The sequence below is a fragment of the Taudactylus pleione genome, unplaced genomic scaffold, assembly GCF_031769625.1.
Source record: "Taudactylus pleione unplaced genomic scaffold, aTauple2 ptg000040l, whole genome shotgun sequence".
In the NCBI taxonomy this organism is placed as follows: Eukaryota; Metazoa; Chordata; class Amphibia; order Anura; family Myobatrachidae; genus Taudactylus; species Taudactylus pleione.
Genome location: NW_028284442.1, coordinates 33673927 through 33697423, shown reverse-complemented (window position 1 = coordinate 33697423; position 23497 = coordinate 33673927). Strand labels below are relative to the sequence as shown.

Genomic DNA, 23497 nt, shown 5'->3' with positions numbered 1-23497 from the left:
TCACAGTGTCCTGCACCTCAGCAGCCATTTCTCACTGCTGGCCCGGGCAATGCTGCAAAGTACATGACCTATGCGGCAGTATGATGTCATAAGCCGCACTGTAGTGACTCAAGCAGAGTCACTGAGTCGGCTGAGTACAAGGGAGGGAGGGAGTGGGTGGGAAGAGATCCTCTCCTCCTTACAGTGGTCAGCTGGTGAGATGTCAGACTCAAGGTGCCACTAACAGTTTACAGCCAGGGACCGCAAGCTGTTGTGTAGTCCCAGCATGCTTTACCAGCTGATCAGTGGGATGGTATGCTGGGACTTGTAGTGTCACAAATACAGTTGTGTGCAGACCCACAGGTTGGCCAGGACAGTAAGTTTACAGTGTACAATTCAATCCAGGGTTTGATATTTTTTCCAATAGCGAATCCCAGGACTACAAAAATGGTGCAGGATTGGCTTCCCTAGACCACCCCTACCTATACTCTTTCATAGGTGCAAAAGATCCATCTGAAAACAGGCAGATTTAATCATACAAAACCTGATTAGCCCGCAATTCCTCTGCAAGCGAGAAACCCTGGTTAGAGCCTAGTGGAAATGTGTTCAGTTTACTAATGACTCTGCATGGCTCAATATGGTTTGATCAGGTGCAGAGTGGAAACATGCACGCAAAATGCACATGAATTTAGCATTCAATTCTGCATCAGCCCATAGTCTTTGGGAAGAGAAGTGTTTTTCACACTTCAACCTAGCATACACAGTATAAAGCCCTGTGCTGACTAGCTTGCAGTTTTTACTGTTATAGTGGGAACCAGTCCAGGTTGTCATGTCTGGGGCTAGCTTTCACTATAGCAGGGTTACCCTTATACCATCTTATTTAGAGGTAACCAGCCCAGACTATCTAGGGTCATTCCATGCCAAATCATCACAAAAAAAAGTAAACTTTTCAACCCGACCATCTCAGATTTTTGTGAAAGTTGGTAGAATGATGGACGGCATAAAGTAACTTCATATGTAACCTTTTAGCCCTCTGTGATACACAGTGTTCATGCTACAGGGTTGCAAACATGACAAAAAAACGTAAAATTTATTCTTGCAAGGTAAACTAGCCTTTGGGAACAGGAGTAAAATAAATATTAAGTACGGCAGTTGAACCCTTCTTGCACTAACCATGCAACTGGCAAGTTCAGACTTATCTTGTAATGTGTCTCTCTGTGTTCTAGGGATGGTCATCGATAATTTTTATTGATGGTGCAATCGGTGATAACCATCGATTATACAATAACAATCTAAAATGAACCATCGATGGTTTGCACCACTTGATAACCAACGCTGCTGGGTGCTTGGCAAGCTGCGGGCTGATCAAAAAACAGGGGCGAGGCTTAGCGAACAGCCAGAGGGGCGGGGCTAAGCTGTGTCATGAGCAGAACAAAAACCACTGGGTTCCACTTTGCCATCGATGGCAAAACCATCAACCATCGGTAGTAAACCATCAATATTTGTAAACTATTGCTGGTTGATGGCCATCTCTACTGTGATCTTCTCAGGCTACAGCGGCTAACGTCATCTTCAGTTCCGGAATGCATCGGATATTGGTAAATTTGGCAGCTTCGCATTCAGTCCTGCATGTTGCCACTTCTGTGTCACTTTTTTCATGAATTGATGAACTTGGTTCTTCCTCAGCAGTTAAATAATCCTTTTTAATTTGTTTCCTAGTTATCACAAATCATTTAATTACTACTGACATGTGGCTGTATTTTATCATCCATTGTAGCACCTTCCTTAATTGTTTCCTTTAATATCAAATGGGTTGCAGCACTGAGGACCTCATTCAGAGGCGGACGGTGGATGCAAGCGGTCGCTCAGAAACTGGGCGGCCACTTGCATCCTGACCGCCCGCCTCTGCTGCGGTCGTTAGGCTGTGGGTTTACACCCACAGCTCTAACGACCGCTCGGGTGATGGTCGCGATGGTCTCTCATCGGGGCTTACGACGAGACCCTAGGGAAGGGTCTCACTTGTCGTAAGCCCCGGGGAGCTTCTGGCTCTGTCAGAGGCGGAAGCTCTCCACTGACCCCCAAACGGTAGGCGTTCCCATGGGAACACCTCCGTTTGGGCTGCCACCCAAACGGGGCGAGCTGTCAATCAACATCGACAGCTCGCCCCCTTTGGATCGAGACCCGCTACGACCGGCGTTGTCGGTCGTAGCGGGTTTCACACATGCGCACGACGGCGCCGTCGTGCGCATGCTCTGTGGGGGGCCATCGACACAGTCCGAGCACATCGGCGCTAACGACCGGGTCTGAATGACCCTGAGTCCTAATGTATTTCTTATCCTTTTGTCACACTCTTGATCAAGCTACCACTATTCACTGATAAACTGTATTAGATAAACCAGAGGTTCCCAAACGAGGTCCTCAAGGCACACCAACAGTTCAGATTGTAAACCGCGCACACACTAGACGATATTTTGAACGACTGAATAACGATATTACAAAAAACGACCAATGACCCCCCCTCAGATAGCGCTGCATGGGATCGTACATCGCATCCTCAGATCAACTGAACATGCAGAAAGACCTGGAGGTGCGATGAACAATCCCACGGGAGCACGCACTGCCCGATATGCCCACACACGGTACGATATAGCAGCGATATCGTACCAATCCGTCGGATTGGCTGCTATATCGCACTGGGAGCCTAATTCAGACCCGCTCGCAAGCAGGTCGATGTTGGCCCAGTGCGCATGTGCACGAAGGAGGCGGCTCCGTCGTGCACATGCACGAGACCCGGATAGCGACGGGCAAACCGTCGCTCCAGGTCTCGCTATAAAGGGGGCGTGCTGTCGATGGTGAGTGACAACACCCCCCCTTTGGTGGGTGTGCCAGGGGCGTGGCTGGCCAGACGGCCTACCGTTTGGGGCCAGCCCCACTGACATCACAAGTGATGTCAGTGGGAGTGCTTTCGGTTCTGACCCAGAAGCACTCCAGGGCTTGCGGCAACGAGACCCTACCACAAGGGTCTCGTCACAAGCCAGATGGTCGCGATGGTCTTGACCATCGCGACCATCTTCCTGGCCGCTCACTATAGCTGTAGGTGGTCACCCACAGCTATATGAGCGGCCAGGAGGCCGCTCTAAAAATTCAGAAGGACGGCCTTGATTGAGAGCGAGCGCTCTGTCAGAGCGTCCGACTCTGAATCAGGGCCTGTGTATGGGGGCCTTTAGAGTGCCCTGAGGACTGAGGGCTTGATTCAGACATGCGTATGCCCGCTCCCAGTGTATGCAAATTCGGCTAAGTGACAGCAAGGCCTAAGCACGCCCACTATGTCTTGGCGTGCGATTGCTTTGTGTATGCAGATGCGCACAAGCCTGTCTTAAGACTCCCACTAGTGCATGTCATCTCCAGAAAGTGTATGCATCCATCGGTACATCAGGTACTATCGGAGGCAAACGCAGCACTTGAGGTAGACTGTGATCACTTCAGTGTGAAATACAACCAGATGACGTGTACTATGACGCTGCCTGTTAATTATGCACACCTCTGAAACGGTGTTATTTCGGTCAAGCACGCCTGCGTTCGCACCTCCACTCCCCCGTTTCTAGTGGCCAGCCCGTTACCACCCACAAACTGCTTCTCCGGTCACTCACTCTGGTGGGCTGTCCTATGCTCGGCAAGCGAACACTTCCCGATCTTTCGCAGTGGTACACGCACTGCGATGCATGCGCACAATGCGAACCATCGGCAGCTACGGGCAATCGCTCCTTAGCGTCTGGGTCTGAATCGAGTCCTGAGTTGGGAACCTCCGAGATATACTGTCTTAGTCCCTTGTATCATACTTTCCCTACTCTCCCGAAATGGCTGGGAGCCTCCTGAAAATCGGGTGGTGCTCCCGGTCCTCCAGAAAAGCAGGCAATTCTCTGAGCCGGCTGCCTACCACCCCACCTCCCCCCCCAGATCCCTTTCAGCAGCTCCCACACAAACCCCCGCTGAACCACATCATCATGGCCCTGCCCCCTTCTTCACTATACCGGAAATCTTGACATTGTGTAGTGGTAGCGGGGCCAAAAGAACTAGATCATGTGGTCACGCTCCCCGCTCCTTTTCTAATGCAGAGTAATAGTGTTCCCTCTAGCTCAGGCGGGAGGCAGGGCGCCGGAGCTAGAGAGGGCATGTCCGCGCGCGCCTCGACCGAGGGGGGCGTGGTTATCGAAAAGGGGGCGTGTCTATAAGACGCATCCCCTTTTCGTCACTCTTGGGGGCGTGCCCGGCACTTACGGACACGCCGGGCAGCCCCCAAGTCCTGCAGACAGGGAGAATAGATGCCGGGCGCATGCACCCGGCGTCTATTCTCCGGCGGTGACCGGGTCACCGCACATTTCTTCACCCGCGGGACACTGCGACCCGCGGGTGAAGACGGTTCCCGCAGGCTGTTAGGGCAGGGCGCTTTTTTGGGCAGGGCGCTTTTTGCCTTCCAGAAAGAGGGCAGGGCGCCGCGCCCCGCTAAAACAGCCTAGCGGGAACGCTAGAGTAATATCCCCAGCCATGCCCCCCCATGCCCTTGCGACGCCCCCCTTGCTATGCTGATCTGGCTGCTCCCTCCCAGAGGCATGCATGTCTTGTATCACTAGTTCTCAATGCAGAAGCTACAGCTAGACTGAGTTTGCAAACCATCGATGGTTCATCATAGATTGTTATTGCACCATCGATGGTTATCACCGATGGCGCCATTTATGGAAAACCGACGATGGCCATCCTTAGAACATAGAGAGAGACCCTACAAGACAAGTCTGAACTTGCCAGTTGCATGGTTAGTGCAAGAAGGGTTCAACTGCCATACTTAATATTGTTTTACTACTGTATACTAAAGAGATTGTATTTAAGTGTATAACATACTTTATGTACAAAAAAATTAAACATACACTTTTTTAGATAGTCAACGTCAAAGCTCACATCATGTGACCTTGAAATTTAAGTCAATATTTAAATATAAATCTATTTTTTATGAAAACTATGGTCCCTTATGCTGCCCATCCACTAGGCGATTACCTAGCGATGGAGTGACAACGACGGTCGTTATCGCTCCATCGCTTGGTAATCGCCCGCAAATCGGGTAGAAAAAGGTTAAAAACAACCAGCGATGCGCGCGCCCGCTGGTCGTTTTTAACATCAATCATCTCCAGAACATAACGGTCAACCTGACGACCGCCGTCAGGTTGCCATGTTCGGGGATGATTGATCTGCATACACTGAACGTCTGAACGTTCAATGTATGCAGTTCACCCCGCGGGAGACGACGGCGTTGTAATCGTGCCGTCGTCCCCCGCAACGTTAAATGGATGGGCTGCATTAGCTTTAAAACAAGACCAACATGAAAGTTCTACCGCAATTAGAAAAAGTTATGATTTGTTTAAATGACCTTGCAAGCATTATTTTTTTTTTTTGTCATGTTAGCAATCCTGTTGCATAAACACTGTGTATCACCAAGGGCTAAAATTGTACATATGACAGATACTTTATGCCATCTATCAAATCCTACCAATTTTCGTGAAAATCTGAGACGGGCGGGTTGGAAGCTGTGATGATTTGGCATGGAATGACCCTCTAGCAGAGGGGCTTGAAGTGAAATTTAGGGGAAAGGGGCATGCTGCCTGATTTCATTTCAAGTACATTCATTTTGGTGGCATTTCTAGTGCACTCTCTTAACCACATCGGAATTAACGGAATTAAAATAAAAGGGAAGCACTCTCTCACTTGCTTTCTGAACATATTTGTTTGCCCGAGGCCGCCATCACACTGCCATTGCATTAATTTCAACAGTGTCCCAAGCAGTGTGCGTCGAACAGCAATGGAGCAACGACACAACATTAAGTTCTGCTTCAAATTGGGTCGATTGACGATTGTTTGCTAGCAACACTCGCACACGTTCAACCATGTCTGTTTGCCTGCTTGTGGGCGGCCGGCCCGAACGCGGCTCGTCTTCCACCGATTCCTTGCCACTGGGAAAGCGTAAATCAACCACAAGTATATCTGAAAGGCTAAAATAAAAAAACTCTACTTTCCAGAAGGTAAGAGTAAACTGAAAAAAAACAAATTGTGTCCTTTAGTCTTTGTGCTGATAAGCAAGCAATAAAAAACACAAGATGATAAACATAACACCTTTACAATAAAAAAAAAAAAAATTAATCAGTAAATAACCAGTTAACATTAAATAATACCAGCAACAGCCACATGGTGGAGGTGGTGCTCGGCTAAATAATTTATCTTTCTTGTACTAAAGGTGGAAAAATTATAGATATTCAATTAAGCTGATGGTTGGGGCATATTTATTCATGAACTGATTTCTAAAGCTGGCTACACACTAGACAATAAATTGGATGATTTTACGATTTTAGACTAATTGGAACGACAAATTGCCCACATCGTCCAGTGTGTACGCACTAATGCTCGCTCCTGTGCGTCATTCGTCGCATCTTCTTATCTGCCTGCAGTGCAGGCAGATCTAAAGATATTGCATGAGGTGCAGTGCATATTAATGAAGGACGGAACGACACATCGTTTCTTCGTTCAGTAAGGGCGGTATTCAATTGCTTTATCGCGCCCGATCTCCCGCCTAAAGTGACGGGTGATCGAGGTGCTATATTCGATTCCGATTATCCCGCCGATCGTGCCCAAAGAGGTTGAATTTAGCCACATAAAACGTGGCATGGGTCACTTTTTGCGCATTTCAGCTAGCCACCCCCGGGGGGGCTGTGCGAGCTGAAATTCCGGTGTCAGCAGCTGTTCACGCCCAACAGGAGCAACAACTGAATAGCTCCATCGGGGGGACAGCAGCCGACACCAACAATTGAATACCGCCCTAAATCTTCTAGTGTGTACCGCAATCTTGCATGGTCCGGGGGCAAAGGTAAATCGCCCCGACTATTGGCAAGATTGCCAGGGCATCTAGTGTGTACCTACTGTAGCTTTACAGCATGTGCCAACGGTCTGCTCTGGTGCATTCCAGAACAGGGCTTAAAAAACTCTTCAACTTATAGCAGAAATGCTTTTAATGATTTTCCCAAAGCAACTTGTAATATAGTCCTGCAACATAATACTGACCTTTTTACTATTGGAACAAGTAAATGAACACCACAAGACTATTCAGATGCATCATGTAGAATAAAAGCAATGCTCCCCACACCCTGCACTGGAATGTCAGCTGCTCAAATGCTGAATCACGTTGACCAGTAATTGACGGATCACAGTTTACAATAAGAAAAAAGGGTTTTCCTGTGGGGCCCGCACAGGCGAAAATGGAAGTTTTGACACCTGAGGGATACCAGTATTTTTTTATATGCTCCTTTCATTAATATAGTCTTTATTTTAATAAAATAAATTGAAAGCATTGAAGTTGTGCCCAGCAGATTGCATTCACTGTCAGTTTATGTCACACTGGGGGTCGGTTCAATTAGACAGGACTAACTCGCCACACTTATGATACCAACAGACTCGCAGATTTTTGTTTGCTGCCCCATAGGGCGCGAGTGCCGCTGGCGCCTATTACTTATCGTGCCCAAATGTACTGGGTTAGAGCACCCAGCTGTTGGTCCGCCCAAAAGCCAGGCTTTTCAAGGATTTCTTCTTGCCACCTCAGTTAAACTGGGGCACTGGGTGTGAAATGCACAAAAAGTTGTGCACAAAACAACTGTATATCGCTCTGTCTAAAGTGATTAGTGATCGCCACACTAATGTATCCCAAAAGAAAACCAGCTATTTTTTCCTTTTTATAGACAGGACACGTGAGAAGTTTGCTCAAGATCTAACAAGAGTTTTAAGCTCCAAAACAAAGGGTTAAAGGTTAGATCATTTGCATTCATTCCATTGTAATATTTTGTCTGTTTTTTTGTTTAAACAATAATGAGTTAGATAAAATTTGGAAAGTTCCCTCTAATTACCATCTCCAATACACTTAGGGAGGAATTCAATTAGGGGTGTTAAGGTTGCACGGGTGAAAAATGGAAGTAGCCTAGGGCTTTATCACCTGAGACTATTCAATCAGTCTCCCTTTTTTTTACCTGAGCCCCTTTTTAAAGTGTGTTAAAAACTAATGTACTAATAGGCGCCTGACTGAGCAATTCAATTGTTTCTCCATTTGGGCATCCATTAGTATTCATCGAGGGCACAAGCACAGTGTTTACCCGTCTAAATAAGTAGTTAGGGCGCCCAAAAAAGGAGAGTTATAATAAAACATACCTTTGTTAACGCTCTTTCTTTGAAGTCCATAGGTAGACAATTGGGTGTAGGTGGGACGGACTGGACACCAATAGCAAAGCTTTTCAATCCCAAGATGCTCCGGTCCTTCTCCCTATACCCCGCCCACAGACTGAGGGAAACTCAGTTTTGTTAACAAGCCCAAGGCAAGAGCAGGATAGGAGAGAATAAAGACTGGTACACTGAAGAATCACACGCTCACACAGAGAAGGAAACAAGTGACCAAGAGAAGAAGCCCATAGAGCAGTGGTTCCCAAACTTTATTGAATCACGGCACCCTAGAGTATCAGCACTGTGTTCATGGCACCCCTAAGCCAAAAGATTGTTATTGAGAAATTCAGAAATGTAGTATAGTGAAGTAAATTGTGCTTACATGTCATCTTCAGGTTCAGTTATGTGGTGGTGGACAGCTTTGCACTTCTGTTTGTCCACATATTTACATTACATTGACCATAAATAATTTGATTTGGTTCTGGACCACCAACCTGAGGCACCCCTGAAAGTGTCCCGAGGCACCCCAGGGTGTCACGGCGCACAGTTTGGGAACCACTGCCTTAGAAGTCCAGGTGTGTCAGGGCGGGTGGCCTGTGGACCCTATGGACTTTGAAGAGAGTTAACAAGGGTAAGTTTTACCATAACTCTCCATTTCTTCTTCAGGGTCCATAGGGCTCCACAGGGAGACAATGGGGATGTCCCAATGCAGTTGTTCAAGGCTGGGGACGTTCCTGAGCTGAGAGGAGAACCCTGAGCCCAAAGGAAGCATCCTGAGAGAAAAATGTATAAAAGGAATAGAACCTAAGAAAGGTGTGGACAGAAGACCACTTAGCCACCGTGCACAGTTGTTCAGCAGAGGCGCCACGCCGGGCTGCCCACGAGGGACCCACAGAGCGAGCAAAATGAGCAGATACTGTAGCTGGCACAGGAAGGCCAGTCTGCACATAAGCCTGTGAGATAGTCATGCGAATCCATCTGGCCAGAGTCTGTTTATTAGCTAGCCATCCCTTATTATGGAATTCATAAGATGAAGGGTGAGTCCAAATTCCTGATGGAACTAGTTCGGTCCATGTAGATCTTTAGAGCATGGACCATATCCAAAGAGGCCTCACCTGCCGAGAGGTCTGGTGATTGAAAGGCCCAACCACAATGTCCTCATTAGTGTGGAAACGAGAAACCACTTTGGGAAGGAAGCCCAGGCACGTTCTTTGAACACCCCTGTCCTGATGAAAGATTAAAAATGGAGAGCGACATGAAAGTGCCCCTAAATCTGATACCCTACAGGCAGATGCTATAGCCAGAAGAAAAAGTCTTCGCAGTGAGCCACTTGACATCCACTGATTGCAAGGGTTCGAATGGAGGTTCCTGAAGTGACTGTAGAACCACTGACAAATCCCACAGAGCCACAGGAGGGACAAAGGGAGGCTGTATATGTAGAGAACACCCTACAAGAAGGTGTGACCATCCGGTAGAAGACCAATTCTGCACTGGGACCAGATGGACAGAGCCGAGACGTGCACCTTTAGAGATACTAGGCGGAGTTCAAGTTTCAATCCAGCCTGAAGAAAGGCAAGTATTCTAGAAACCTTAAAATCTTGAGGGTCATAGTTTCTAGGGGCATACCACTGGAAATATGTATGCCATACCCGGTGATAAATCCTGGCAGAGGCCAGTTTACGAGCTCTGATCATGGTCTGTACCACAGAGCTAGAAAATCCCTTAGACCTTAGGAGGGATGTCTCAAGAGCCAAGCCGTTAAAGACAGACGGGCCAGGTCCGGATGTAGACAGGTACCATGAGAAAACAGGTCTGGTCGTAGAGGAAGTTGAAGGGGAACGTCTATGGAGAGACTCAAAGTCGGAGTACCAATGGCGTCTGAGCCAAGCCGGAGCTACCAACAGGATTGTGCCCCCCTTCCTGTTTTAATTTCCGAAGAACTTGAGGAAGAAAGGATATTGGATGGAAGAGGTATGCCAACTGGAAGGTCCACCTCACAGATAATGCGCCTACGAAGGCCCCGTTGAGGTCCCTTGTGCTGGCTCCATACACTGGAAGTTTGTGGTTGTGTCTTGAGGCCATGAGATCCACATCTGGTAGACCCCATTTTTGCACCAGAAGCTGAAAGACTTCTGGATGTAGATACCACTCTCCTGTATGCATGTCGTGATGGCTGAGGAATCCGCTTCCCAATTGAGAATTCCTGGGATGAACACCGCAGAGAAGGCTGGGAGATGGCGTTCGGTCCATGTGAGAATGCGGGACACTTCTGCCATTGCTGCCCGATTTGAGTGATTGAGGTAAGCCTACTTGGTGATTGAGGTAGGCTACTGCCATGCCGTTGTCGGACTGTACTTGTACTAGCCTGCTCTGAAGAATATCCTGAGCTAGAGAAAGAGCTCTGTAGATGGCTCGGAGTTCTAGGACATTGAGACCACCTCGGCTGGAGTACAGTGGCCCTGGAAGGACCGGGCACCACCTGCGGAGGCTTGCGTCCGTGGTTAGGAGTACCCAGTCCGGGGTCCAAAAGGGGTGTCCCTTGTTAAAGTGGGACATCTATAGCCACTACGCTAGGGACAGACGAACCTCCGGGAGAGAGGCTCATCATCTGGGATCTGAGCAGATGAGGCAGGCTGTTCCACCTGGAGAGGATCAGGTGTTGTAGGGGCATGGAGTGAAACTGAGCGAGCTCCACCATGTCAAAGGTGGACACCATGGATCCCAGGGTCTGCATTGCAGAGTGAATTGACAGTCGGCGACTGTGTAGTAGTCTGCACACCAGGTGCTGTAATACCGAGATTTTTTTCAGTCATTAGGAAGATTCTCTAAACCTGAGAGTCCAGGAGGGCTCCCAGATGTACCATTCTTTGAGAAGGTGTCAAGGAAGACTTTTTCCAGTTGATCAGCTAACCGTGCATTTGTAGAAATGCAATGGTCATCTGTAGATGGCGGTGAAGAATTTCTGGGGAGCTGGCCAACAGCAAGAGATCGTCTAAATATGGGAGCAGTCTGATCTCTTGACGATGAATATAGGCTTTTGTCCATAACTGCCATGATCTTGGTAAAGACCAGAGGAGCCGTTGAAAGGCCAAAAGGCAGAGCCTGAAATTGGTAACATTGTTGCACTATAGCAAACTGGAGGTATTGTTGATTAGAAGGCGCTATAGGTACATGTAGGTAAGCGTCCTGAATGTCCAGAGACACCATAAAGTCCCCAGGATCCTTAGCCTGTTAATAGAGCAGAGGGTTTCCATACAAATATGTGGAAAAGGGCCCTAGACTGCATACCCAGAATATATATATATATATATATATATATATATATATATATATATATATATATATATATAAATAAATAATGGGAGGTGCTACCTGTGGAGACTATTGTTGCAAACACAAAAAGAAAAATTACAAGTGCACAACTCCAACATTACTAATTATATTATACATTTTGCAATAGAATTTTGCAATAAACAGTGGTTTTGGCATAATCATGGCCATGGTTATGGGTCTACCCAATGCGCCCAGGTAACCTCTAAAAGTAGGTCCCTAAGATACTGGGGTTGAAATCCAGTGCGCAGGACACCCCCAAACAGGCCCAGCTGAGCCACCCCAGGGCACCACTCTAATGAGGAAAGGTGAAGTGTAAAAAGGTGTTAGATAGATAAGAGCAGCTACTGCTGCATATAGTAGGGTGAAAAATGAAGATGTGAAAATAATACATATATATTAAACAAACAATAAAGGTGCTAAAAGTGCAAGAAAGAAAAAATGTCACCTCCGGAAGGAGAGGTCATATCCGTGGGAGACCACTTCCCTTACCCAGGCGTCTTGACGCCAGAACTGGGCGAATTGAAGAAGTCAGTCTCCCACCCTGGAAGCCCCCAAGAAGAGGCCCGCCCCGTCAGGCTGAAGACTTGCCCTCAGACTTGGTAGGTGGATGTCTAGTCGCCCAGGTTTTTTGGTCTTAGGCTTGGAGGCCTTAGTCGATGCCTTGGAAAGGACTGACTTCTAGCTTTTAATTGAGGGGGAAAGGCCCAAAAGGATGTCATCTGAGGATTTGCATTATATGCCGAGGGCAGGAACGCCGCCTTGGAAGATGCCAAGGTAGTCACAATTTTGTCCAATTCTGGGCCAAACAGGATATCCCAGAAAAAGGCAGAGACTGCAATGCCTTTTTAAAGTCTGAATCTGCCTTCCATGAGCGGAGCCAAATAATACGGCGGGTTACTACAGAAGTGGTAGATACCTTGGAAGCTAGAAGAGCCATATCCAGAGCTGCTTCACCCAAATCGAAGGCTGCATCTCTAATGTGAGATATGTAGGACAGCTGTTCCCTCGAAACATGAGAGAGAAATGTCTTTTCTAAGGCCTCTGCCCACCTCTCAATGGTTTTAGCCACCCAGGCCGTAGCCCTAGCAAGACGAGTAATAGCTCCTGTAAGAGTATATAGATTTATGACAAGCGTCTATCTGTAGTCTCCTTTAAGGAGGTTGCAGTATGGATAGGTAAGGTAGCATTCTTGATCAGACTTGTCACGTGTCACATGGGAATCCACTGCTGGGGAGAACTTCCCGTTTAGTGCAATCAGTAGCGGGAAGAGGGTAAAAGGAATTTTTTTTTTTTTAAATGTTTTTATTGAAGTCATCAAATATACTCTGGTACACAAGCAAATATGACAAGAAACAATGACAGTCACAATTTATAGCATACAGTTCACTTGTGGTTTGAGGTAATAATTTTGCCACAATTTTCTCTTTTTACCAATCAATAGAAAATTAAACAGTAATATATTATAGTGACTTCAAATTTCCGAAATGTGGCATCTATCTTTTTAATATTTAATATCAGTTAAAGTGAAGTATTGGGAGGACTTGTAGAGGGTATAGCAGTTTAGGGAAAATTATAATTTTTATTAGATTGGCCCTTCCTAGGTAAGAAAGCTGAAAATGTTGCCAGCTATCCATTTCCGCACAAATTTTATTGATTATCGAGGTAACATTTAAAGAATATAGGTTGTGAATATTCTAGGGTAATTGTATACCCAGATAAGGTATGCTAGATGATTCCCATTTTAAGCCTCCTAAATTGTCTCTAGGTCTAAAAGGTCTAGTCTCTAGTGCTGTAGATTTGTTAAAGTTAATAGTAAATCCAGAAATGTGACCAAATCGTTCCAATTTTTCGAACAAGGGGGTCAAACTAACCTCTGGATTAGATATGAAAAGCATGAGATCATCCGCAAAAGCCATAAGCTTTAATTCGCAACAGCGACCAATCTTGAAGAGAACGGATTAGCGGGTCAAGTGCTAAATTGAATAAAAGGGGTGAGAGCGGACACCCCTGTCTCGTGCCTCTAAACATATGTAATGTGTTGCCGAGAAGGCCATTGACAAGTAACTTAGTACATGGATTCAAATAAAGAAATTTGTTCATATTAATAAATGACGTACCAAATTCCCTGGCATCCAGAACTAGGAACAGATATTCCCACAGAAGTTTGTCAAAGGCCTTCTCTGATGTGGGGTAAGGATTGTCGGCATCATATTATGTAATCTAATCGATAAGATCTTTGCCAAGATTTTATAATCCTGGTTAAGCAAAGTAATGGGTCTGTATGAAGACAACAAGGAGGTATCCCTATCTGGTTTGGGAATCAGGATTGTTGTTGCCTCGTTAAATGAGGGATAAGCAACGTTATCAGAGTAGATTTGTTGCAGTAAATTGGTAAGTGTAATGTTGTCTTTTAGGATATTATAGTAATTTGCTGCAAAGCCGTCAGGGCCAGGTGATTTATTCAATTTGAGCGATTTAATAGCCTTGAGAACTTCCTCCTCTGTGATATTATCTTCTAAACATTCCCTCTGCTGGGTGGATAGCTTTGGTAGAACTGTCTCATTAAGAAAAATATTTGCATTTTCTAAGTTAGACGTTTCAGCTGCATATAAATTTTGGAAATATACTTCCAAAAGTTTTGTTATATCAGATTGAGATGTAATGGTCTCTCCCGTTGTAGGGTCGCAAAGACTAGTGATGTAATGTCTTTTCTTTTGTCGATTGGCCATAAATGCTAGAAGTCTACCTGTTTTGCCCCCCCAACGAAAATATTGATTTTTTTGTGTAATCTGTTTTAAGTTTAGCCTCTTGCAATAAAAAAGCCTCCAATACTTGTTTATTTTGAAGGTAGAGGGATTTATTTTCAGCTGTTGTAAAAGACAAATAACGTTTATAAGAGGTATGTAACCTACTATTTAAAAGGCGTAACTTTTCCTTATGGTTTCTATTACGTTTTGCCAAGTAAGATATGACATGACCCCTCATAACTGCCTTTGACGCTTCCCAGAATAGTACTGGGTTATCCCAGTGTTCAATATTATCATCCAAGTATTCATGCCATTTGGCTTTTAGGTATATTTGAAAATCTTCATTTTGAGAAAGGAAGGGAAGCGTTCAGAGGAGTACGTCGCGTTAAATCCAAAACAATAGGGGCGTGGTCAGAAATAATGATGTTATCAATATAAGTTTGAGCAATGCGGGAGAATAGAGCTTCTGCAATTAGAAAGTAGTCGATTCTAGTGAAGGAGACATGTACTCGAGAGTGAAATGTCAATTCACGACTAGAAGCACTCTGGAGTCTCCAAGCATCGATCAGAGCATGGTGAGAACAAAGAAGGGAAATGCCTTCCCATGGATTGACAGAAGGTCTATTCGGTGGATTGGAATGGTCCAGAGTACGGTCATGAAGCAAATTAAAATCTCTGCCAATTATAAGGTTAGGTGTATCGTGTTTCATAAGTATATTAGAAATAGTCCTATAGAAGGAGAAATTAGGGAAATTTGGAGCATATATGTTGAGCAATGTGAAGCGCTCACCTTGGATTGTGACATGAATCAAAAGGAATCTGCCCTCAGGGTCCGCCAGCGTCTCTGAAATAGAATAAACTAAATTCTTGTTAAATAATATAGCTGCCCCATGTTTTTTCTTAAAATATGAGGCAGATACACATTCCTGTATCCAAGGGCTTTTTAAAGTAGAGTTAGCACTTTTTAACCAATGGGTTTCCTGAAGCATTATGATGTCAGGGCGAAAACGTTTGAGGTGACATAGGACCTTACGTCTTTTAATAATTGAATTTAGCCCTGCAACAGGGTAAAAGGAATTTAAACGCTTAGGCAGTTGAAATATTTTACTGGGCATATTCCATGCCTCACTCATGATCAGATAGCTGATCAGAGTGAGGAAACTCTAGTAAAACTACCTTCTGTCACTTAAATACTGGCTCTCTTGCCTTAGGAGCAGGTTCTGTCTCTTCTATTTGAAGAATAGATTTTACAGCTCTCACAAGTGCAGGTATATTCAATTTAGAGGGGGATTCCTCGTCTCCCGAGGGGGGGGGGTAGTCAGATTGAGAGAGGTCAGCGTCTTCTGCCTCCCCAGATTGATCATTCAGAATCTGATAGCTAGGTGGACTGGGAAGATAACACAGCATGCTTGGTAGGTTTAGTAGGTAAGGATCTCTCCTTTTACAGCATTTGTTGAAAGGCAGTAGAGGTATCCGCCAGACTCTGCACTGAGGTAGAAGGTACATCTACCCGGGTGTGGATCATTAGATCTACAGTAAAAAAGTAGACAATGGAAGTTAGACAGGCAATAAATCGACAGGGTCTGAAGGTTGGCCCGCTAAAGGTCGGAAGGTCGGCCAGCTAAAGGTCGTCACACGTTTTTGTTTTTTTCTAGCCCTAATCTTCACACTAACCCTCCCCTTGGTGGCTAACCTTCCTAACAAAACAACACAAAAAATCATGTGTTGACCATATGGTAGTCGACCTTCTTACTAGTCTACCTAGTGCCTGTCTAACTTCCATGGTCTACCTTTCTACTGTAGACCTAATGACCGTATACCCATCTACCCATGGGAGAGGCAAAGGATTTGCATGGCGTACCTGCTGTGGCCATCCCATAGGGAGAGCTACCACAGGGACCGCTAGGTGGTCCGCAATTTCTGCCAGCACCTGTGAAAAAAGTAGCCCAGGGTGGGTCCTGAGAAGGACACTGGGGCTGATGGGCACGAGGTAGTACAACAAGATGCACAAAGACCATCCTGAATGAGGTCCTCTGAAGCGAAGCCTGCTGAGCAGGACTTACAAGACACCAGAGTGGGAGCAACAGGCTGCTTGTTATTCTTGCCTCTGCCAGACATAGCTGCAAGAATACTGTAACACACAATCTGACACAGTGCAGTGAGCAACCCAGATGTATCTGTAATACGGCACAGTGTAGTGCGCAACAGCAATATATAGTATGTGATAGCCATCACAAATATAGGGAGATGTGAGGTACAATGAACCCCCCTATACCTTAGTATGCCAGGGTTATAGTAGAATAAAGGGAAAGGTATAAGCCAACAGTATAGGAAGAAAAGAAAACAGACAGTAGCGCTAGCACAAGTCACATACAAATGCAGATGGCACTAAAATCAACTACACAGACTGCAGTGGCTGGTAGGGTATAGCGCTGTATAAAACTGGCCCTTGAGAGAGGTATACAAGGAGACTGGACCCAGCATTCCCGGAGACCTCAATGTAGAAAATGGCTGCCGTGAGTCTCAGAGGGGCGGAGGGTAAGGGAGGAGCTGCTCAGGGAGCAGCAAGATGGCAGTGGAATGGCGCCCTGAGCTGGGGAGGGGCTGCAGGGAAAGCACCTTCTCCCCTATGCTGACATTAACCACCGGGTCCCCTGGCTATAACAGGTCCTGCACCGGAGCTGTTAATGCCCTGGTGGTCTAGTGAAGTCCAAGGCGAAACGGTGTCCATGTCAGCGCCTCCGGTCTGTCTCCTGAGACCGGAGGTGAGACTGCACATTAGACATGGGTCCCCACCAGCGGGGATCCGCCTTACCTGTCCCCTTGAGTCCCGGCTGCAGTCTCGGGTCCGGGAAACCTTTCTAGCTAGGTCCCCCACAGAGCCCTGCCGGGAGCACCTAGCCGAGGCTGGTGTCATGGACCCGTGGCGGGGTGATGGAGCAGCAGTGCAGACGTCCAAAGGATTGTCTCGCGCTGCTGCTCAGTTAGAATAAATATAAAATTAAATCACAAAAATGAGCTTGGGCAGCTTAATAGTAGCCCCACTGTTAAAACGGTGATCCACCTCCTGCTGAGTTGCCCTCATGCTGTGGGCGGGGTATAGGTGGAAGGACCAGAGCATCCTGGGATTGAAAAGCTTTGCTTTCGGTGTCCGGTCCTCCAGGCTCCACCTACACCCCACTGTCTCCCTGTGGTGCCCTATGAACTCATAAGAATAAAAACAGACTTTAGATACTGTACATTTCTTCTCGCACCTCAGCAGACTGTGAGTAGGAATTTGATCCCCTGTAGTTTTTGGGCGCCTATTCATACACCCAGCAGGGGTGTCTATAACAATTGAGTCACATAAGTGTGTTAACTGCACACTTATCGGGGATTTCTATGCGGGTCTCAGGAGATCCCGAAAGACTGGCAATTTGAATAGGTGTTGGCGATCAATTAGCGCCCGTTAACTTAACTGTGCTAATTGAATCCTGTCCTTAGTATAACTAAATGCTATCAACTCACTTTATGCAGATGTGGAGGTGAGGCAGGAAAAACAGGTTAGCAAGGCTTGATGCAATTGCATTATTATGGCCCCGCTGCTAAGTATATACTGAAGTGAAAGGGCCTTGATGACATTATCATATCCCTATCACTTTGCAGATGGTGCAACAGATTTGCCTGGCATGTCAGGAGACCGGGAAGTCTACCCCCATAATTTGTGGGTCACCCGAGGATGCCTGGACAGTAGGCAGCAATAGACAACATACAGATTTTTCCCACCCACTCTAGTCAAATTTTCTACCATATGCTGGGTACACACCTAACAGATATAGAATCTGCAGATCGAGTGATCTGCAGATATATCTGCAGATGACGATTGTTCATACACACTGAACAAGCATCATCTGGCAGCGGGTTCCACTGGTCGGGGGGCCGTGTCGCACCCCCCTCCCCGCGGCCTCTGCTGCAAGTGTTTGGGTGGTTGTCTGACTGCCGTACACACAGCACGATGCCCCAATATATTTGTAGATATATTGGGCATTGGCTGTGCAGCACAGCCAACGCGATATGTCTGTGAATGACGTCGTTCACAGACATATCGTCTGTACACCCTGGTCGACAAGCACAATCAATTGATCGGCCAATATATCTGCCAGTGTGTACCCAGCATTAGATTATCTCCTGTGACGTCACCAAAAATCCTTGCACTAATAAGACAGCATAACACTTTCTCCATTCACTTAAAAGAGTTCACTTTACTCCATAAATCAAGCAACGTTTATTTGGAAACTATTGAGGACGCAGGAAAAATAAGACAATAACTGTACACTCACAGTACAAATATGTTTCCTCCAAAACAGTAGTTCATTGCAGAAGCTATCAGATGGTAGACTGCTATGCCGAATACTATTTTTGGAAACATGGATAACTATTTTTGGAAACATGGATAACTATTTTTTGGAAACATGGATATCATAGTAAAATTTCTACATTTAAGATATATGTTCAAAATGGCAGCCTTTTTTTGTACAGTATGTGTCTTATAGTCCATTGTTCAGCAGCCGTGTTTTATTTTTTGTGTGGAGAGGGGATGCTCAGTGATAATCAAGCGTGGGGTGAATAAGGCTAGACAAGGGCAAAGTTACCTGCAATGATTGAAAGACAGGGCATAGTTCTGTCTGAATTATATTCTAGATTAGGAATCTCTCTCCGTGTTACAAACATTTGTTGGAAAATCCGAAGGCTATCCTAGGAAAATGGGTACACATAAGAGCTATAAGCATACGACTCTGCTCCCATTTTATAACTCCAGCATGGAACACGGAATGCCAGATAGGACTTGGAGTTACGTTGAAGGTGATATTGGTTGGAAAGAATATATTCAAAAGAATATTTGTTTATGAAAAGCTCCTGGAGTTAGGTGAAGTTGCCAGTATGAAAAGAGCACTATGCCGTACTCTTCTGTAACAATTACTTCCATAGTTCATGTTATAAAAATGCTGGGGTTAGATATAGGGAGACAAATAATGGGGCATACAGATCCCTCAATACAATGACCCAATTTGTAACATGCTATTTCCTTACTACAGGAACATAGTATAGTTTACAAAAAATAATTTTAAATTATTCCATTATATGTCAGCATTTTTATAACCTCCAGACTCACTGTGGCATATGTTAAGGGATAGTTACAATATAAATAGTATGTAAATTTGCATTTCTTCGTACATAAAAACTACTAAATGGGGTAAAACCTACTGGATACAGTTGACATTTCTTAAGTGCAATAAAAAAAAAAAAAAAAGTGCTCCACACCAGACTATAACTTAATTTTTTTTTTTTTTAAATGAAGCAAGCATTTGTGTACCTGTTTCCATAGGTCTCTTACTGCCTTACAACAGTTTAACATAGTTTAATGTTCTTTGCTGACTGGCAGCCAGCCTTAAGGCGGGTATCCTCTAGCCCAGTGGTTCCCAAACGTTTTTGAACCAAGGCACCCTAGAGTATCAGCATTGTTTTCACGGCACCCCTAAGCCAAAGGTTTGTTAAAGAGAGATTCAGAAAAAAATGAGGTGAAGTAAATTGTGCTACCTGTCATCCTTAGGTTCAGTTATGTGATGGTGGACAGGTTTATGCTTCTGTTTGTCCACATATTTACATTATATTGACCATAAATAATTAAATTTGGTGCTGGACCACCAACCTGACACATCCCTGCAAGTGTCCCGAGTCACCCCAGGGTGCCACGGTGCAGTTTGAGAAACACTGCTCTAGCCGATTAAAGTTCACAAATCGGGCATGAAAATGTTGAAAACGACCAGCGATGCGCGCTCCCGCTGGTCGTTTTCGAAATCAATCATCGCCTGAACATGCTGCTCAATCTGCTGATAACGACAGATTGACCATGTTCAGGGAAAAGGAGGGTGACTTCACTGAACGTTCAGTGTAGGCACTGCAGGGGAAGAGGAACAACTGTACGATTACAATGTTGTAATCGTACTGTCGTTCCACTATCTGCTAGTGGATACGCACTTTTATGATATCTTTCAAGGAGAATTGCATTGGACTAATTGAAGGAGATTCAATTGTTTCTACTCCTGTCTAAAGTGGGCGGGTGCTAGTTTAATTATTTGCACGAACAGCCCAGTCCCTCCATGGCTTTAGGCATCTGAACGGAGCAACAACCAAATTGCTCAATTGTATAAACGCCCAGCAGGGGGGGGGGGTCGCCCAAAACAATTGAATCGCCCCCTATGAGCTAGACGCATCTCAAGACACACCTTAAGCTGGGTACACACTAGGCGATATGTCGCCCAAACCGGCCACATTAGCCAGTGTTTACCCACCATGAGCAACCGTCCGCGCTCCCGCAGGGTCGTTGATCGCATCAACAGATTGAGCCTACATGCTACTCAGTCTGTCAGTTTGATTAACGACCCCAAGCTTGTGGAGGCGACTGGCAAACGACATATCATCCGGTGTCAAACGTCCCCACAATATGTCGTTCATCGCATCGTATATCGGCCCGGTGCACACATTGTCTAGTGTACCCGGCATACTCAACATATCACAAATACGCTTTTCTTGTGAACTTTCTTAAGTCCATTCAATGCACCCAACTCTAAAGGGGGGGGGGGGGGGGTTCTATCTGGTGCAATGCCTGGCTATGCACATACTGGGCACTCACGTTAGTGCGGACATCACAAACCTGCGATGCTGGCATGATGCGCATTGCATCGATATTGGGAATTGAATTCCCTCCTAAAAGACTGCGTATCGGAGTGGCAGAACCTGCTAGCTCCTCTCTCTTCAAAAGACCTATAGCCTCAGAGTTTCAAAGCCACACTAATCTACTGTAGAGAGAAACCAATTGATTAACATACGCTTGGTGAGATCTGTCAAATAGAGGCCCCATTAAAGGTACATTTTTTGGAGCCATGTCTGCAATGGAAACAAATGGAAATGAGAAAGGTTTGTGACATTTAATGGAATTGCAAAGCAGAATAATTATTAAACTAAATATTGACACTACAAAAGACTATGGGGCCTATGTATCAAAGCTGTGACAGATAAAATTGTGAGAGATAAAGTACTAACCAATCAGCTTCCAATTTACATTTTGCAGACGGTTTAAAAAAAATGAGTAAAGGCCCCCACACATCAGCAATTGATTGCAGCAATCGTGCAATTTGCAATCGATTGTGTATAAAATTATTTCCCTTTTTCAATCGATTGCAGATTGGCCACAATCGATTGTAAAAGGGAAAGCTTTTTATACACAATCAATTGCACGATTGCTGCAATCAATTGCTGATGTATGGGGGCCTTTAGGAGCCGAGGAGTTAGTACTTTATCTCTCGCAATTTTATCACTCTCACAGCTCTGTTGTAATTAAAGAGCGGATTTGCTACCTTAGGATGAATGCGATGTCGCACCTGCTGGCATTGCAAGCTTTCCCTCACACCCCATATAAGCTCAAGGAAAACTTGAGACATCAGAACCACTGTAAAGCTGGGAGAGATAAAATTGTGAGAGATAAAGTACTAACCAATCAGCTTCCAATTTACATTTTGCAGGCTGTTTAAAAAAAAAAAGTTAAGGGGGGTATCCACTTAGCGATTTAACCAAGCGATTGCACAATAACGACATAGTTATCGTGCAATCGCTTTCAAATCGCGCATGCATCGGGCATGTTTTGGTTGGAAGCGACCAGCGATGCACGTGCCCACTTCCAACATCGCCCGTCCATGCTGGTCAACCTGACGATCTCGTCAGGATCAGCATGTGCGGGGGTGAGGGATGTGCCTGGACTGAACGAGTGAACGTTCAGTCTAGGCACATCACTAGATATACAAACGTAAGCACGACAGCAATGTCGTAATCGTGCTTTCATTTGTATATCTATAAGTGGATATCCGCCTTTAGGAGCTGATTGGTTGGCGAATTATTTGTTACATTTTATCTCTCTCCCAGCTTTGATACATAGGCCCCTTGGTAATATATACATATACACACACACACACACAAATACATGCTTGCATATACACACAAACATATACACTAATTTTTGCATGGTTATTAAGGATTCATTGTATAACCAAAATGATCCCAAATAATTGTTGTCCGTCATGTGTGCTTTATTGTACTGATAGCTGTACGTGATGGAACCAGCAATGGTAACCTAGAACCTGTACTAGGGATGAACACGACACACAGTAATGCAATGTTGGGCAGATTGGTAGACCTGGTAACACAAGGACTGCTCAGGAAGGATGGTGTATAGAACATCCACAGATTACCCTGGGCGGCCATTACTAGCCAACCAATTCATAAAGATTGCAGACTAAAGACACGCAAAAAATATGACCTTATATGTCCAAACTGCAACGGCATGCTGTGACTTGTAGTTCCCCAAGAACCACACAGACTGCATTGCCTGCATGTGGCTGGCCTATTACACACGATTCGATCTTACTGAAGATACAGTCATACCTATGGCGGCCACAGAGAGCGCTACTGCCGGACCGCTGGCATTGTGGTCACAGTCAGTGTGAGGTGACTTTCCCGCTCTCACTCACCTGCGCGCCCCCGCCGCCAGCGCTAACGGAAACTACCAACCACCCGATGGGGGAGGAGACGGCGCGCGCGCGTTCTCGCCGCTTTACATCCCTGCCATGCGCGCTCCCGTCCCGCCCCCCGCTACTAGTCGCATACTCGCTGCTTTCGGAATTTGGAGTGTGTCTAGTCTGTAGATTTGTGAGCTATGATGGCTTATTTATGACATGCTTTTAAAGTCTTAAATTATTTATAATTAACCCCCAGCATGCCCTCTCACCAAAAATATACTGTAGGGTCTATTTACTAAGGGTAACAGCTAGATCCCCTTCCGTAGATTGATCATGACGTCATCAGCAGTGTCCAACGTCATTCCCTACAATCCAAGTGGGCATAGAGGGGGAATATAACCATGTTGCGAGCGTAGTGAACCACCGTGCCCGAAGCGTGGCGATCGAAGCGAGCCCACGAGGGGTTAACTTTCTTTTTTTGGTGCACTGTGTGGGCAGGAAACTACACTTCCACCCGCAGTGTACGTCACTTCCAGATACAATAACTGAAGTGGAACTAGTCATTACCATTTACTAAGCAGTGATAGGAGACAGAGTGAAAAGTGATAAGGTACCAGCCAATCAGCTCCCAACTGTCATTTT

At 45.6% G+C, this 23497-nt stretch overlaps 1 protein-coding gene across 2 annotated transcripts in view; it reads right to left on the bottom strand.

Annotated features, from left to right (window-relative positions):
- Window positions 1-22868, bottom strand: part of TSPOAP1 (TSPO associated protein 1) — a 352001-nt gene extending 329133 nt beyond the window's left edge. For both annotated transcript variants that reach the window (XM_088455323.1, XM_088455314.1), the window contains exon 1: window positions 22782-22868. The gene's annotated coding sequence lies outside the window, so the exon portion shown is untranslated. The remainder of the gene's footprint in view (window positions 1-22781) is intronic.
- Between the last annotated feature and the right edge of the window lie 629 nt (window positions 22869-23497).